Source organism: Mytilus trossulus, chromosome 5, assembly GCF_036588685.1.
Source record: "Mytilus trossulus isolate FHL-02 chromosome 5, PNRI_Mtr1.1.1.hap1, whole genome shotgun sequence".
NCBI lineage: Eukaryota > Metazoa > Mollusca > Bivalvia > Mytilida > Mytilidae > Mytilus > Mytilus trossulus.
The window spans coordinates 87,036,520-87,056,573 of record NC_086377.1 but is presented as its reverse complement, the minus strand read 5'-3'; positions in this window follow the sequence as shown (position 1 = coordinate 87,056,573).

The following is a 20,054-nucleotide window of genomic DNA, read 5'->3' as shown; positions in this document are numbered from 1 at the left end:
GTAACGACGCGCGTTAATAAATAAAATTCTAGAAATATATAAAGCAGGGATCATATTTATTAATTTATAATGGGTAATTCTCTGGAGAGATAATGATAATTATACTGTAAGGTGTGATTGATGACCACAAGACAGAATAATAACTTAATAATAAATTTACTTTTAAATGGGTATAGAACCTTGTTTCTTTTTTAAATGTGCACAACCTTGTTTAGTACATTTTGTTACCAGATTTTGGTAATTTATCAATGGCATTGTATTTTAGACATGATAATACTCTATGGATTAAAAGTATATATACTTTATAGGGATATTTGGGAAGTAGATTTTCCTGAACCATCTCTTTCTTAATCAATTTTTACTTTTCTGGTGCGGGCATTAGGTTTAACACATGTCCATAAGTTTTTTTGTTTGAATGTTGACAAGATCATCCGGATTTGAACAAAAGTTGTGTCTAGTAACATAAAGCTGTTGAAATTGGTTAAACTTAAGTCAATATATGTAAGTTTCTTCATGTCATGAAAAGAACTATGATACGGAAGTTTTCTTTAGAAAGACAAACTTCTTACAAAAAATTGAGCTGATCAAAGAGCAGAAAACAGCTGAATGCCACCAATGGGTCTTCAATACATTGTGAAAATTCCACACCCATCCATCAAATGTAGAAAAAAAAATAAGCATCAAGTCCTGACTGTATCTTTTATTCATTGTCACATTTGACAATTAATTACACCTTATGTAAGAATTCGGGATTTTGATTGGTTGATAGCTAGTATATTTTTCACTAAATCATATTAAAATTTTTTAGCTTCAGATAGGGATCATATGAGGTTCATTTCAAATAAATATAAACTCCATTAACATTTCAGACTATGCTTGCAGTTTGTATATATGCCGATAATTGAGCAAGATCTAGCAGACTTAACAGCATTCGCCTATGAAACAGAAGAAATTCAACGGCCTAATGTTTCTAAATGACAAAAACGTACTATCGGCCTCTTGTTCTTGATACTTTAAACTGCATACATATATACGTATACAATTATGATGGTGACGAATTATTGCGTCTGACAAAAACTAGTTACTATTTGTGATCAATATACAGTGTTGTACCGAAAAATATCAAATTCTAACAAAACTTTAACTATAAAATAACTTATAAACTTAAGTAATTTTCTCAAAAAGAAAAGTATCATCATGCAGTTTTCAGTTTAAATCAAAGATAGCATGCAAGATTTGTTTTGTAGGATTTTATCCAAGCCACTGGATCCGAGAAAAAGTTGTCCCGAGATGATACTACATGGGGTGTGCTTATGAAGCACTTGGAATGAAGAAGGGAAACTTTTTCAGAAAATTAAAGACTGATTGATTGATTGATTGTTGGTTGCTAAACGTCCAGTGGCAAATATTTCATGCATATTCAGGACGAGAACAAGTTCACAATAAATACAATAAGTAGGTTGATACAATAGAGGCAACCTGGGATGATGGTCGGGGAAATTTTGACTGCCACCGGAAAAAGAGGGTATATTGGATAGGGACAGTAATTTTGCCTTGCAACAGGCCACCTAAGGACCCCTCAGAGAGTTGTTGCAAGGGTTCTTAACGTGCAAAGAGCGTGGCACTCTCTTTACACGAGGCATCGGATTTAACGTCCCCCTTCTGACCGGACGTGACTGCGAACTTGATACATCCCGCACAGCCAAACGGACGCCCCACTTCGGCAAGTGTTTTACTGCCGGTCGGAAGAAGACCAAGTGACCATATTTCTATACCCCAGTCACCCTTGGAGTAATTAAAGACTGAGAAAGAATCTTTATTTGACAAAAAGGCGAGTGGTAAAGGTAACTCTTATTTTTTGTTTATTTACAAATTATTCATGGTTTTGGTTTTATTTATATTTTATGTATTTGATTGTGTATTATGTATTTGTATTTGATTGTCAAACAGTAAAATGATAGTATATGATAATTAACGTTATTCCTACTTCATTATGGCAACATATGGTATGGGCTGGAGTTCAATCAGCAGTGGTTTTCCGGGGAATTGCTTGATTGTTGGTTGCTTAAGGTCCAGTGGCAAATATTTCATGCATATTTTCTTGAAAGAACGCTGGATACTTATATACTTTCGTTTATGAAATGTCGATAATATTTTTTTTTAGATACTAAATATCTACCAGGTTGAACTGGTGCTTCTTCAAGTGGAGAAACTCCATTGTCTTCTCTTAGGCCTAGTGCTTCAATAAACTCATCATCAGAATCTTCTTCCATGTACGGAAGTGTTTCCATAGATGCATTCAGATCCTCATCTTTCGTTAGGTAATTCTGCAAAATGATACATTTTTCACCTTTTCAACAATATACAATATTGTAAAAACTCCCTTTCTTGCGTCTTGCAAAGGATAAATTAACGACGGACGGGTGCCATGCACATGTGTCATCACATTTTGCATTACGCATTACACACTTTTAGTATCAATGCGGAACAATTGTTAAAAAGTATCTGCATGAAGTCGGAGGTTGTTGCCCGTTGGTGACTGGACATCATTTTAATTTTGTCTATCATGTTTGCTTTTAGTTTGTTGTTTTGCTATTTGGTTTTTAATTTCCGTTACGGTATGCCTGGGATTGAAGGTTCTTTTTTCCAGTAACTATATATGAGTCAGTTTATATTTAACGTCTAAGTAACAATATAAAAACGCAAACGTTATTAGATTTTTAATTTTGCGGAACAATTTTTTTTTCTTCCCTTGGCGGGATTCGAACTGGTTCAGACGTACTTATAGTATAACGATATGTCTGATTAAAGTTTGGTACTTTTATATATATTTCCAGTTTACATCTTAATCTTTACAAGTCAATTGTCTAATAACCTGTGTATATCAGTCTTCATGGCAAGTGGAGACGATAAAGTGTTAAACAGGAAAGGACACATTGCTTGAGTTTCTGGGATAATATTTTTCCATGAGAATTCTTTGATGTTTTTTTATTTGAACGGACGTCCCAGTTCAAATGACTGTCGCCTCATAAAGCGCTGTTTCATTTCTTTCTTTATCTCACCCCACCCCCCCCCCCCCCCCCCCCCATAAGCTTCATTAGACATGACCTTGCTGCGTCAGATCTTCTCAGTAAGAATCTAAAAGCCTGTCTGTACTGATAATTTTTAAAGTAAATCAGCTCTGTTCGTCGCCCACCATAAGTCTTTTTTGGTGTTGATTTCTAAAACGTCATAATCGTTGCAGTTTTAGAAGAGCATTGAGGATCCAAAATTCCAAAAAGTTGTTCCAAATATGGCTAAGGTAATCTACTCCTGGAGTAAAAAAATCCTTAGTTTTTGCATTCTTGTCGCTCAATACCAGATTTCCCATATCTTCCTTCTGTCTTCTAGCAAGATCTTTCCCTGCCCTTCAGAAAAATTAAACTTGTATTTGTTTGGCGTCAAGAAACTATCCTTCTGAGTTGTGTTTTTCTTGTAGAAACTATAGTTTGACGACCGGGATATTTTCAAGTCCGTTCCAAAGCGATTGACCATATGACATGTACCAAAACACTTATATATTTTTTACGACTATTGCTGTTGCAAAATAAAACTTCCATGCAGTGTCATACGACTTTTCACGGTCGAAAAACACCGATACCACATGATAATTTTTCACAAAACTATAACGGAAAAACAATTCGAATCGGCGGTGATCAAGACTACTCTGACCGTGTCGGCATCCCTATTGAATATTGGCTAAAAGTCTATTAGATTCCAGGAACCAAACAAAGGAAGCATTCACCATCCGTTCAAAGTCGTACAACAATCAATGAAAGACATACCAAAAGGGAAAAGTAGTTCGCCGCAACACCTGCACAATGAAACAGTTAAAACGCAACCTTAATAATGCATACTCATGCACAATGAATGTCTTATTGACCTCTCTTACAGAAAAGATAAAATTTAATCTGCCTCCTGAGATGTGGAGGATTATCTGTTGTAGCAACAAAACCTTATAACATAAAACTCCAACAACAAGGTTTTGTGTAAATTTAAAAAAAAATGATTTTGGGTCACCACATTTTACTTAATGTACGTGTTTAAGTTTATGTTATTTTTAAATTACCTAATATAGAATAGCTTTTTGCCACATGAATATATAATTTGTAATATAGTATATAGGAGTATACCATTGTTTCCCTATCTTTTAGTCATTAATTTCTTTTGACATAAATTCCTTTTGTTTTTTATCATTTGTATATCAGTATATGATGCTTTAGTCATAAAAAGGAGTAACAAACTTGCTATTACCCGTAAAGCCAGTCATTTTTAGGTGTTTTAGTATACTGAACAATACAGCCATTAAGTGTTTTATATACATACTAAATACCTAATTTCTAAAAGATATATATATCATCTGAAAGAAAAGAAAAATGTTGCATAACTTTATGTGCACATGATGAACTAAACTTTTTATACGACCGCAAAATTTGAAAAAAAAATCGTCGTATATTGCTATCACGTTGGTGTCGTCGTCGTCGTCCGAATACTTTTATTTTTCGCACTCTAACTTAAGTAAAAGTGAATAGAAATCTTTTTAATTTTAACACAAGGTTTATATTGATCAACTTTGTATTGATTTGGCTTTTTAATTATTTTGATCTGAGCGTCACTGATGAGTCTTATGTAGACGAAACGCGCGTCTGGAGTATAAAATTATTATCCTGGTACGTTTGATAACTATTATGACCACTAAAGGAAGGTTGGGATTGATTTTGGAAGTTTTGATCCCAATATTTTAGGAATTAAGGACCAAAAAGGGCCCAAATAAGCATTTTTTGGTTTTCGCACAAAACCTGTAGTTTCAGTAGAAAGAAATCTGAAATTTTGACACAAGGTTTATGACCACAAAAGGAAGGTTGGGAATGATTTTGGGAGTGTTTGTTCCAATAGTTTAGGAATTAGGGGCCAAAAAAGGGCCCAAATAAGCATTATTCTTGGTTTTTGCACAATAAATTTTGTTTAAGTAAATAGAAATCAATGAAATTTACACACAATGTTTATGACTTTAAAAGGAAGGTTGGTATTGATTTTTGGAGTTGAGGTCCCAACAGTTAAGGAATGAGGGGCCAATAAGGGGCCCAAATAAGCATTTTTCTTGGTTTTTGCACCATAGCTTTAGTATTAGTTAATAGAAATCTATGAAATTTAAACACAAGATTTATGACCATAAAAGGAAGGGTATAAATCCTACTTTGTAAAGAATCATTCTGATTCAAATAAAAAAATCTCTGAAACCGATATTATCAAGATGCTTGATTTCTTGATTGACAACATATTTTTTACGTTCGGAGGACGTGTTTTTCAACAGACTGTCTGCATCCCAATGGGAACAAACTGTGCCCCTCTACTTGCTGACTTGTTTCTTTCTTATTATGAGGCTGACTTCATGCAGGAACTTCTTAGGAAGAAAGATAAGAAGTAAGCAATATCCTTTAACTCTACTTTCCGCTATATAGATGACGTTCTTTCACTTAAAACAACTCAAAATTTGGTGACTGGATCGCATCTATCCCATCGAATTGGAGATAAAGGATACTACAGATACAGTTAAGTCGGCTTCATATCTTGACTTACATCTAGAAATTGACAATGAGGGTCGGTTGAAGACAAAACTTCACGACAAAAGAGATGATTTCAGCTTTCCAATTGTGAACTTTCCATTTCTAAGTAGCAACATTCCAGCAGCACCTGCATACGGGGTATATATCTTCCAATTGATACGATATTCCCGTGCTTGCATTTCCTATCATGATTTTCTTGAGAGGGTTACTGCTCAAAAGGAAGCTATTAAACCAAGAATTCCAAATGGTGAAGTTGAAATCATCCCTTCGTAATTTTTTCGGACGCCATCCCGAGTTGGTTGACCGTTATGGAATAACCGTTTCACAAATGATATCGGATATGTTCCTTACGTCGTAACTACAATCCCCTTCCATTTCATGAATTTGACCTACCGAATTAAGACTTTTTACCGGATTTGTAATCACATAAGCAACACGACGGGTGCCGCATGTGGAGCAGGATCTGCTTACCCTTCCGGAGCACCTAAGATCACCCCAAGTTTTTGGTGGGGTTCGTGTTGTTTATTCTTTATTTCATTTTTAGCCATGGCGTTGTCAGTTTGTTTTAGATTTACGAGTTTGACTGTCCCTTTGGTATCTTTCGTCCCTCTTTTGTCAAAAATTTTGGGAGTTTTGGTCCCAACAGTTTAGGAATAAGGGGCCAAAAGGGTCAAAAATTAAACTTTGTTTGATTTCATCAAAAATTGAACAATTGGGGTTCTTTGATATATTGAATTTAACTGTGTATGTAGATTCTTATTTTTTGGTCCTGTTTTCAAATTGGTCTACATTAAGGTCCAAAGGGTCCAAAATGAAACTTAGTTTGATTTTGACAAAAATTGAATCCTTCTGGTTCTTTGATATGTTGAATCTAAAAAAGTACTTTGATTTTTGATTATTGGCCCAGTTTTCAAGTTGGTCCGAATCGGGGTCCAAAATTAAACTTTGTTTGATTTCATCAAAAGTTGAAAAATAGGGTTCTTTGATATGCCAAATCTAATTGTGTAGGTAGATTCTTAAATTTTGGTCCAGTTTTCAAGTTGGTCTACATTTAAGTCCAAAGGGTCCAAAATTAAACTTAGTTTGATTTTTACAAAAATTGAATTCTTGGGTTTCTTTGATATGCTGAATTCAAACATGCACTTAGATTTTTGATTATGGGCCCAGTTTTCAAGTTGGTCCAAATCCGGATCCAAAATTATTATATTAAGTATTGTGCAGTGCAATAGCAAGAAATTTTCAATTGCAAAGTATTGCACAATAGCAAGAAATCTTCAATTGCACAATAAAGTGCAATAGCAAGTACTTTCCATTGCGCAATAGCAAGAAATATCTAATATACTGTGCAATAGCAAGAAATCAATTGTAGTTATCTTTCTTTGTCCAGAATAGTAGTTGAATCAACTTAAATCATTGTTTTATACAATATACAATGTACATTCATTTTTTCTGCCAACTGATAAATTAAAACAATCTGTACCATTCAGTGATAACAAGCACTTTTTTAACATTTCAATATTTTATGATGTATTTAAATGAGTAATTAGTGTTGCAAACTCCATTGGAAATTTGAATTGAGATCGGTTTTGGAATAAAGGAAAGGGGGATGTGAAAAGAAATTGAGGGGGAGGGGGGTGTCAATTTTTCTTATTTGAAATTTCATAAATAAAAAGATAGAAAATTTCTTCAAACATTTTTTGGAGAGGATTAATATTCAAATGCAAAATGAATTGATCAAAGGCAAAACAAAAATTTTAAGTTCATTAGACCACATTCATTCTGTGTTAGAAACCTATGCTGTGTCAACTATTTATTTTATAATTTGTTTTGTATGTATACATATTTCATAAATTTCTTGAAATACTTGTGTGAAATAAAAACGAACCAAATTTTGGCAATTTTCAACGACTCATACCTTGAAAAATAGCACGGTGACCCATACTTTTATTAAATTTTTGAAAAAAGCATAGTAAAATCTTCATTTGGTAAAATTATAAGAAAATTCTGTCTCAAAAAATATATATTGCAAACATATTCTTGAGACCTTGAGGTCAAATTTGAAGGTCATCATGATGCAAGATACTTAACCTAATAACTATACATGCACATGCCAAATATGGAAGGCCTACCTAGATCATAAGACACAAACGTTATGTACTATTGACGTATGATTGCTCTTATTTATTGAGGTTGGGTGTATATTTATTTTCTTGCATTGAAAACAATCTGACGGTTAAATTGTTATAATTTTTTGCAAGTGGTAGTGAATATTATCAGGCCCACACGCTGTATCACGGGCTTTCGACAGAGATGTTTTAAGTAAATTTTATAATAATTTTCACCATTTTTTGATTTAAAGTTTAGTTTTTTCTTTTTGTTTTTTAACTTTTTTAAAGTCTTCTCTGTAGTTGTTACACGAAGAAGATTTCGCAAAAGTTTCACCAAGCTTGTTGGCAATATCCTTTACAGATGTTAATAAATCATTGCTGTCTTTCAAATGTTTTACAGTGGCTTTAGAATTTTTACCTTTTATTTTAAAATTGGATCGTGTACAGTCTCAAACATCTTTGACTGAAGTTCTGCTCGACAGAGATTCTCAAATAAGGACCAGTCTAGTCCGCCTTGTCAAGTTTCCAACGTAGTACTCTCTGTTAGGCAGAGGTAAAAAGATGTTCAAGTACTATTGGAAAGTGATCACTTCCACACAGATTGTTATGAACACGCCATGAATAATCCAGGAGCAGAGAGGGATCGCATATAGTGATATCAACAGAAGAATAAGACCCGTTTCAATGATGAAGATACGTATTAGATCCATCTTTAAAAATGCATACTCCTTCTTGAGAGACAAAGTCATCAATGATCTTACCTTTGGCATGATGAGTCTTGCTACCCCATAATGGATTGTGAGCATTGAAGTCGCCCATAAGTATAAATGGTGAGTTTTGCTTTATTTATAATTGAATTGGGTGGAATATATATTGAACATAATGTTATTGTTTTGTCTAGTGATAAACGAATTGCAAGTGCTTGCAGATCCGTTGTGAGTTGGACTGTGCTATGAATGACGTTGTCCTTCACTAAAATGGATGATCTGCCTGCAGCACGTTCATCTACCTTAAAAAATGTGCTATACATGTATCCTTTTAAAGATACATTGTCACTTTCTTATAGATGAGTTTCTTGAAGACAAAATGCAATAGGTAAAAAAGACTGAACTAGAAGTGTTAACTCGAGAAGATTTATTTTAAGACCTCGGCAATTGAATTCCATTGGATTATATTTGTCATTATTTAATAAAAGAAGGGCGAATGCTGTCGAGTTTGCCAGCATTCTTATTTCGTTCACCCTGAGATCGTGATCTTTCGGGTGGCGGAACACTTTCGGTTTCCATTTCAGTTTTTTCGACAAGTGTTGGTGAGCTAGAAGAAAAATGAAATTAAAAAAAATCATAAATATATGAATATACATGCAGGCAATGTACCATTCAGAATCCCCCACCCGCTTGTTCCCTAAATTCAATACACATAGAATTTGATATTAGGCTAAGTGTCAGAGAGACAAAAATGTGGAAAGACAATCTACACTCCTTCTATAAGTTACCTCCCCCTCCCATTTTTTAAAATTTACATCACGGTAAGCATGGTAAGTGTATTAACTTCCTATAGTAAACACATTGTTTTCTTTATCCCCCCTACCCTACACCCAGGCCGATGGCAGATTATAAAACTCTGAAGGAGAAAACTGACATATATAACATTGAACATGTCAGCTTGCAGAGTTTACCCTACAATTAACTTGATATTAAATATTAAATATAGTTCCACATACCTGTAAAGCGGGAATTTACATCATTTATTCGAATTAGGTTTTTAGTGCATGCCAAATGCCTGGCGTTAGACATCAATACATCTTAGTATGATTTTCCTTTTTCTTTGTTGACATTGTTATTTTCCTCTGGCGCTTCGTCCGATTCAGAATGGTGCCTGTTCACAGTAAAAGTAGCGAACTTTAGCTTGTTGTCAAATTCCTGGACCGCCTCGATCGATTCACTCGATGTCGAGCTCGAATGTTTGAAGCCCACTTCTGTCGGATACATTTGCCACGACTTCGTCCGTTTTCCGCATTGGTCAAACTTTTCATGGTTGAGATTGTTTATTGTTTTATAATTTGCAGGTCAACTATATTTAATGTATAACCTGATTGTAAGGTGTACATGTCTGTGTCGCATGGTTCATCTGACCTTTACCTCATTTTCATTGTTTGTTGGTCAATGTTAGGTTTTTTAGGTAAAGTATTTTTTTAAATGAAACTGAAAGTAATAATCAGAATAGGTTGACTATACTTGGTTTATTGAATGATTGTAAGGTGCATATCTATTTCGTGTTTTGTTTACATCACCTTGTCTTTATTTTTTAGAATCATGTCTATGCAATTATTGTAGTATTGTAAGCTTTTGAATTTATATTCAGCATAAATCAATGGTTGATAAAGTAAGCGAGAGATTTCAGTGAGTGCACACTTATTTAATGATAAAGAGATTGTCGGAACCAAAGTTGAATATTTCTTTTTAAATTTGTATTTTACTGAGAGGTCGACAGTTTCAAACCGACTTAAATTAAACTTTTTTGACATTAGACATTTAAACCTTCATAGAATGTCATGAAATTAGACTATTATTTTTTTTCAAGATCATGACATATCATCTAAAAGAGGGTTACTTTTTGAATTTTACTGCAAAATGAAGCCTTTTTTGTTAACAAGTGCATAAGTGACCAATACCTGATAGTCCAAAACTGTACAGGTTTGGTCTTTCTACAATAGCTTGAACATCTTCAGGCTTCTTCTGCGGATAGGTTTCCCTAAATTCTCCTTTGGTCAGAAAGTTTGCATGGTTATAGATGAAGCTGACGATAAAGCTTACATAGGTATGGTTTAGGATATCTGAATGGTCATGCCATATTTTAAAGTGAATTTGTTTCTCCATGTTCATTAATTGGTTTATTTCTGAAGTGCTGTCTGTTTCAGTGGACTTTGTTGAAGATGAAATTTGTTTAAACCTATAATTGACGGCTTCTTTTGATAATGATTTGTAGAACGCGTCACTCTTGGATATTAAGACGCCAGATTTTGTAAACCTTTGAATTTCTTTCAGTATTATATATTTAAGGGAAATTTTGCGGCCATATACTTGAATTGATGTTTCTTGAATATTACCTGAAGAATCAATTGTGTTCTTTCGGATTTCCTTTAGGCATATTTTTAGGCCAATGTCGTAATTTTTTTATTCCAATTTGTGCTGAATGATCGATTTGAGTTTTTAAGCTGATCTTTTCTTTTGAATAGCAAGTTTTCCCCTAAAGACTCGCTTTTTTGACCCCCTAATTCTTCGAAGATGGTCCCTTCCACATGTCTTTAAATCTAAATTAAATCGGTGGAGGTCAATATTGTTGTCCTTTGCAAAAGCTAAAGGATTTGCCCCCATTGCCAACAAGCTTTCCGTTAAACGTGACGTTGTATTTGATAGCTATTCTGGTCCAATTTATGATGGTAGATTTACAATTTTTAACGTCCGCGGGAAATTCCTGTCGATTAAAACCATTATTGATAGTTGCCTATGTCTGTCTTTGGCTTTTTACCTGAAGCAGGTTTGGTCTTAAGGTCATCAGCTTGTTTTTTTCAGCTTGGTCGGTTGTTACATAACATGTTTGAAGTCACTCCTTTTCATACTGTAGAAAAGACTTCCTACTGAAAAATTTTGAATGTCACCATCATTTTCAGTCATTCATTCCGCTATTTGTTGGGTTGTCCCTCCAATTGATGTCATAATTTTGTTGTATATTTCAACAGCCGATTCTCTAGGTGATATATGACCAATATAACCTTTGAAAAGATGCAGTAGTTAATTTTTCTAAGTGTCATTGATGAAAATAGAATATAGAAGCGTTGAATACACATTAAATGTTATTGTGGTAAGTTAGGATTTAATTTAACTTAATTTGACTCCTGTAATCCGTATGGCTGTTGTGTCCTTGAATGATTCCTAATTGTTGCAAAGGCCCCTTCATTCACAGAAAAAAAAATATAACCAAAAAAACGACTAAAGACGCAGGGAAAACTGGTAAAAAAAAATTTCCTAAAATTTGTAAATTTTCACTTACAATTCCTCTGAAGCTATTGGACCAAGTTCATTATAGATAGAGATAATTGTAAGCAGCAAGAATGTTTAGAAAAGAAAGATCTGCAAACACATCCCGATCACCAAAACACAATTTTGTCATAAATCCATCAGTCTCCATTATTAAATATTCACATAGACCAAGGTGAGCGACACAGGCTCTTTGGAGCCTCTAGTTTCTTTTTACAAATAGAAATGTTACAAGCTTTGTATAGAAAAGAGAGTTTAATGGAAGAAGGAACAATGTCCTACTTTAGAAATGTGTGGAAAAAAATGATGTTAATGGGAAGGTCAAAGGCCATTTCAAGACTCATACTGAGTTCTTCCAAGATCCTTACAGAGTCCCTTATCAGAGAACAGGCTCTTGAACTGTCCAATATAAATGAGACATTAGATGATATATTTCCCGCTGGTATAGACAAGGCATGCCGAGCCACAAAAGAGCTTGCTATGCGTAACATAGGCAACTCGCTACTCGACATGCTGAGTTTCCTGGAAGTGGGAATGACTACAGACGATGAAAAGTTTAACTACTGCAGTAACCTTTGTCTTCGAGGATTACATTACCTGCAATTGGAGGATTCTGCCAAGGAAGGCAATTTGCAATGTTCTCACCATATTTGAAGGTTTGCATTCCTATATTTTACCAGCATTCTTGTCTATTGAAATACATGGTGGAGTGTATAGACTACCTCATGATAGTGAATTATTACACGTCTCACTCTCTTTTAGACAGCCTAAGGATTCTGGAGGGGAGTCTTGTAAATTTAAGAGGTAGTGTTGGGAACGATGTAGAAGCTGACTTGATACAGGAACACCCTGTAAGGAATCAGAAGGATCTGATAAGGGGGGCTAGGTGCTAAAAAAACTGAAAATGCCATATCATCAGAAACCGCAGCTTTCAGGTTCTGATCTATTCTGACCTGAAACTTTAACTAAACATATGAGGGAGACTGACGATCCACCAGGACTAAATCGAATGATATTAATTGGACATTTCAGCTGCAGATCTTAAAAGAAGCGAAAACGTTATGTGTTACTTTCAGGTTTCTTCACCTAATAGACAATTAAACCTTCTTCCAGATTTGCTCTAAACGCTTTGGTTTCAGAGTTATTAGCCAAAATCTACATTTTACCCGTATGTTCTATTTTGAGCCATTGTGGCCATCTCGGTTGTTTGGCTAGGTCACACCGCACATTTTTTAAATTAGATACCCCAAATGATGATTGTGGCTAAGTTTGGTTAAATTTGGCTCAGTAGTTTCAGAGAAGATTTTTGTGAAAGTTTATGGACGCCGGACGCCAAGTGAGGAGAAAAGCTCACTTGACCTTTTAGGTCAGGTGAGCTAAAACGACGTTTTTAAACAAGGTAACAATGACATATGGTTGCCATAATAGCTGTATCATTAACACTTTAACCACTTCCCATATTCGCAATTAGGACAATAGAAGAAAATTATTCAACGCAAAAACAAAACTTGCTTGTAAATATGAAATTCTTTACGGTATGAGTTTTTTCATTGTTAGAGATTGTACAGTACTACCTGTAATTGCTTATACCTATTCTTATTCCCTTTAGTTTGATAAATTCACTAACTATTGTCTAGACATTGCACCACATCTCCTTAACATGAACAATAGTAATTATATATCAAAGCAGAATGAATTGCTCGACTTTCATTTATACATCCTTTGGCAAAATACAAGTTCTAAAATGACACAATATATATTTATTTACATAAAAATAAAATTTAGTATACGACTCTTAACAGGTATAAAAATGTACAGCTGTGTCATGATTGTTGAAATCTGTGCTGAACACATAGGCATTGATGATGTTTGCGTAATTCAATCTGTGAAGCTCAGCAATAGTTCTTCAGTTTGTGATGTACAGTTATAAATCCTTTCTGCAGGATGAATGACTTTTCAGGAAAACCAATTTCACAAATTAAACCTTTCTTCTTGATTTCTCCTACAATATCCATCCAGTTTAGATCTTTTGGTCTAACGGGAAACCGTCCAGATTTTTAATTTTGCAAACTTGCTAATGTGTTAAAGTGGTGAATTCCTGTTGATTTAAATCCCGCTACTATGATTACTCTTGTAAAGGCCTTCTTATATGCCTGTCTACTTAATTTAGGGACTGATTCCTTGTTGAATGTTGTAGGAGTCACAGGTGCACAAGTACCAATATTCTTACATTAAAGGACCAAACATTGTGCGTTCAAGAGGACACAAGAAGTGCGTGGTATGGGGTGGAAAGTACCTCTATTATGTTGGCAAGAGCTGCTTGTATCAGTCCCAATGTCTCGTATGAGTGATGTGAATTCAAATTTAGAACCAGTGTTTGAGAAACACGTTGTTAAACCAATCCTATCCCAGCTCATCATCCATCCCTGCTTTTGGATGGAAACGCCACTTGGCGTATTCTAGTCCTTAAATACCTGGTACCTTTGATAAAATTGAGAATGGAAATGGGGAATGTGTCAAAGAGACAACAAACCGACCAAATAAAAAAATAACAGCAGAAGGTCACCAACAGGTCTTCAATGTAGCGAGAAATTCCCGCACCGTAGTTGTCCTTCAGCTGGCCCTAAACGAATATATACTAGTTCAGTGATAATGATAGTGATAACTGTATTATTGTTTTCATCAATAATTTCATCTTCATGTACTTCTTCATGGTACTATTGGCTCGGGAGGGATGTACCTCTTTAATGTTATTTTGTCGGTATTTGCCAGCCAATTTGTCATTGGTATCAATAAGGGTGATAGTGCCTAGTATCGGTTAGTCACCTATTATGTACGGGTCTTACCATTCAATCATTCTCAAAGTCTTATTCTTTTCCATATTCTTAACTGATATTCTTAGTCATAGTTTCTGCTACTTTTGAAATTTCGATAGGGTTAATTTCTTTGAATGACTCAAACTGTATGGCCAAACTGATGTTTATTTGAAATAACGGGATTTCTTCAATACATGAGGTAAAATGGTGGATACTTGATACTAACTTGCTTAGAGGTATTGTAGGCAAAGGCACATTTTGGTACAAACTTTTCCCTCAACAGTTTAATTCAACATTGACTTTCATGGTTGATTGTATCTCTCACATCTTCCGTTAGATTGTGGATGGTAAGGAGTTGTACGAGTTTGTTTATATCCATACTGTTTCTGTGAGAAAGCAGTTAATCTTGAATTCACGACCAGTTCAAGAGAAAGACCTTGTCTACACACTATATCATATAATCTACCACTAACCCCTGATGCTTATTTCCTTTTGAAGCAGAAACAGAAAAAGATCAGTAGACGTGCTCTTCGAGTAATAATGTTCTGATAACTTGTAAAATACTTTCTCCATATCCATTTTATATATGGCAAAGCTTTAATATAGATATTTGGTCTCTGGTAATAACTTACTTATTTTATCCCTTGTTAGATTTTCCCCCTTTATACTATAATTTTCCTTCTGTGATTGCAAACATGTTGGTACGTTTCCGCATACTTCTCATATCATTTTAATTCATGCCTACAACAAAACACAAAAACAACAACTCGGTATTTAAGAAGACATAGTGCTGCCAACAAACAATTATGGTTTCAGGTCCCAAAGCTTTCCTCTGTCTCTTAAGAAATCGATATAAAAAAATAACAATTTTAAATAATTAAAGTAGACCTTTAATATAGCTCAATTTTCTCTATTTAGATCAAATATCTTTCTGATCTTTTGTGCAGAGGTTATAAAGAAGCTTACATGCTTAGTAAAAACTTAGACTCGGAAGGAGTATACTCCTGGTTTACCTATGTTAAAAATATTTTAAGTGAACTTAATATAGATATAGCACAAATTCAACAAAATACTAGTTCAGACAAAAAAATAGATAATTCATTTAAAGTTTATATAAAAACAAGCTCTAAAAACTTCTTTGAAAATTTGATACATGATAAGATGCAAAACATAGATGAAAAAAGTAAACTTTATTTATATAAGAATCTTAAACAAAATTTATGTTTTGAAGACTATTTAAGAACATCAAACTTTACTTATAGAAAATTAATAATAAAACTAAGAATAAGTGACCATAATTTAAATATAGAAAAAGGCAGACATACAAATATTCCTAGAGAGCAGAGAATATGCCTTAAATGTAAAACATTAGAAAACGAAAAACATTTTATATTAGATTGTAAATTAAATATGGAACTAAGAAATAACTTTTTTAACAACTTGGATTTTAATTTTTCTGTTAAAGATTTATCTGATGAAGAAAAGTTGATTACTATACTCAATCCATCAACACCATCACAAGTAAATAAATTGGGGTCCTACATCAAAAGGTCATTAGAACTGAGGACAGGGGACACTGGAATAGTTACTGTAAATGGATGATTGTGTATATATATGTGAAATATAGTTATATTGTTTATTATTTTATATGTCACAAACTTAATGATTTAGTTTATATCGCAATAAATATTTGAATTTATATATCTTAATGCAATATCGTATGCTGAAAATTAAGGCATGTTTCACTGTTTCTACAGATATTACACCAGTTTCTTAATTGATTACATCATTTATGATATCAGTTCCAGTTAAGAAATATTTTCTTTAACCTAATACGGAAGAAACAAATACTGTAACATTTGTTGTAGTTGAAAAGATATATATGCGACAATATGTCTTTCATTTGGAACTTGTATTTAAACAATCAAATTGTTCTAGAGATCAACATGGTCAAGATCAGATGAAGCTTTTCAGACCAGATCTACTAAGGCAGTAACATCAATCCTTACACCAGATATGGTAAACATAGCTATTGCTAAAAGTAAAGACACCTCATAAAACAATTAAGATTTTACAAACGGAACAATGAAACGATGTTAATTTCAACTGACTGTGAGGCACCTGCTGTACACATTACAATTATTCCATAAATAAAATATTTTTCTACTAATGATCCCTTTGTATTCATGAAAAACATACCAAATCAGACATTATAATGAAACTGAAAATAAGTATACAAGTTAAAATGACCCGTCAGATAAAATATAAACACCTGAATAACAATCCATTCATAATTAAACCTTTTTCAACTTGCACTTGGCCCAAATAAGAATAAGTGCATACTCCTTGGGTGTAATTACCATGCAAAGTTATTTTGCTTGTATAATCTTGAAAATAAATAATTGATTTAGTGGTATTTCAACAGATTTATACTAAAATGAAAAAAAAAAATTGTGAATCTATTGTTTTAACTTTATACAGAGTGAAAGAAGTATTCATTCAAGTCATAATGTTATAATGGATATTTATTTGTTTTAGTAAATTTTTGCAGTTGAGATATCAAAATCAGATTGGTGTCACCTGGACAATGGAGTACAGTGATTGTCCCACATGCCAGACAACCGAATGGTGATTCCTGTGGGAGTTTTTGTAAAGAAAATAAGCTCTTTTCCTGCCATAATTTTTCTTTACTTGTCTGTTTCCCATACTTAGTTTATATGTTTTCTTCATCAAAATTACGGATAAACCCAAAACATTGGTTTTACTTTTTGTAACCGGTACTTCGGTACCCATGAGCCGTTGCCTTCTTCAGTTATCCGAAATATAAATAGCTTAGTTTAACATACATGTGTATATTATGAAAACTGTTACAAGAAAGCTTATTGTTGAGGATAACCTGAAGGGCTCGACATGACCAGCCGATTGATCGAACCGGCTACATCCGACCTCCCGTTTACATGATAGCGAAGCCAAAGCAGCTTATTGAACTATAGTCTCGTCCGTCCGGGTATTTTTCGACCGTTAGGAGTCGGGCTATATCCCTCATCCACAATGATCTCGCCAACTACCGACATGGGTAGCAACCCACGGCAAACGGATTGAAGAGCCTATTTTTATTCAGAACATCGGGCATCTCACGCTGTTCGGATCACTTTAGTTTGGTCTCTACCATTCGACCTGTCCAGCATGGGTAACCCTTCCAGGAGACGAAGCTCCAGCTGGCATAGGTCTTGGGGTCACTGAGACACGCAAGCCCCCCGACCACGACAAGGATAGCGATCCACCGGAGGAACCAAAGTTTTAAAAGGACATAAGTTGGCATGTTTTGCCTTTATCATGAAACAATACAGAACAGCTATAAACAACATGTTTGCATTAGATGTTAAGAAAGAAATAGGCATTGTGATAAAAAAAAATCAATAAGGAAATAACAGAGATAATCAAGAACAAGGACTCTTTATTAAGGTCAACAAATATCTCTTCCTTTTCATGGAAATCGGCTTACAAACAAGTGGATTAGGGCTGGATTCTCTTGTTATGGAAAGTGTAAGAATGGATTCAAGGTGGATTTTTTGTTCTGGAATAGGAAGTTTATAAAAAGTAACCATAGGTGTCCACAAGTTATAACCAAAAGGTACCTAGACAATATCTAGTGGAGAAACCCGAATTCGCGTCAATAACTGTAGAGGACGAAGCAAACGTTCAATTAAATAAACCATTTATATCATAATCATTGCACAAACCATATATTGCGTGCATATTTGTGAAATTAAATCACTGAAAGTAATGAGAGTTCCCAAATTAAGGCAGATAAACTGGGTAATGACATAATATAAGATTAAACATTGATTTCAGAAATGGACATTAAAAAAGAGACAGGATGGCAATCTTAATTCAGCATATATTTATTTATAATCTTCATGAATGAGCATTAAAGACTAAAAATAAAAACTCACTGTTGCAAAGGTAAAGAGACCCTTCATCTAATAAAAACCAGATGCTCCGCAGGGCGTAGCTTTATACGACCGCAGAGGTTGAACCCTGAACGGTTGGGGCAAGTATGGACACAACATTCAAGCTGGATTCAGCTCTAAATTTGGATTGTGATTTAATAGTTGACACAGCATAGGTTTCTGACACAGAATGAATGTGTTCTAATGAACTTAAACTTTTGTTTTCTCTTAGAGCAATTCACTATGATGTTGAATATTTATCCTCTCCAAAAAATGTTTGAAGAAATTTTCTTTTTATTTATGAAATTTCAAATGAGAAAAATTGAACCCAATTTTTAATCACATCCCCCTTTCCCTTATTCCAAAACTATCTGAAAGAAAACATTACATGATATAAGACAGTCGAGGGATTAATTGCTGTCCTCCAACATGTCAAACTTGTCACCTGGACAAGAACACTGCCATCATAGCCATGACATTGTTAAATTGATACTTTGTAAGTATACATTTAAAAATCATCTAAGAAATCCCAATACTTGTATGTTGATAGACTACAAAATGTTAGATTTTTTTCCCCTGATAATTTTAACAGCAGATTTTTCTGTTTTCTGATGAAACCTCTTTTAACGTTATCAACAGTTGTTGAGTTTAACCAGACATCAGAATCTTGGCAGCAAAGAAGACAATTACTATCGATGTTTTCATTGTTTATGACATACCAAGAAGTATTGCAACTTATCCCTGACTTTACAGAGTTGAAGTTTGAAGTGACTTTGCTATAAACTACACCTGTCACGAATGATTCAAACCAAAGCTTTAGAAATGGTTAACAAAGGAAAAAGCAAAAAAAAAAAGCAAGAAAAACACCCGATTGATCGTTGATTGCTCAACGTTCAGGACGAACAAAAGTTTTTAAATGCAATCCAATTGTCGGAAATGCTTGATTTTCCCCTCAATTTGTATAGTTGATTATGTTGCATGATGTATATTTTTATCTGGGGAAAAAGTTAAAAAGAAAATATTGGCCAGGCTATTACCAAGGAAATCAGTTTGACCCGGTTAAAAGGCAAAGAAGCCTAGTAGTGAGCCAGATTTGATTAAGGCCAAGAAGTAATCTATGCCTGAGATAAAAAAAATCCTTAGTTTTTTTCAAAAATTCAATGTTTTCGAACAGGAAATTCATGAAAATGACCACATGCTCAGTTCTGAGCGACGACATGGTTTACCATCCTTTTTTGCCGAGAAAATCCATCCACAAAGTTGCAATGTGCAAGTAGATTGTTGTGGTGGTTACATTCTCTAGCCTGTATAAAATAAAGATGCATTTACGAAGTGGTGGTAATTTTTCTGTGGATCCCATGACGGTGCATAATATGTTTTTGAAGCAATGTGAATGACGACGGAATTCAATGCAATAAAGTTTACTTTTGTCTCGCATAATATGTCAACCAACTCCATTGTTTTTGCATATATTTTACATTTGCAATTATTTCTCTCCAAAATTAAAACGAAAAAGTAAATCGGTTTACAT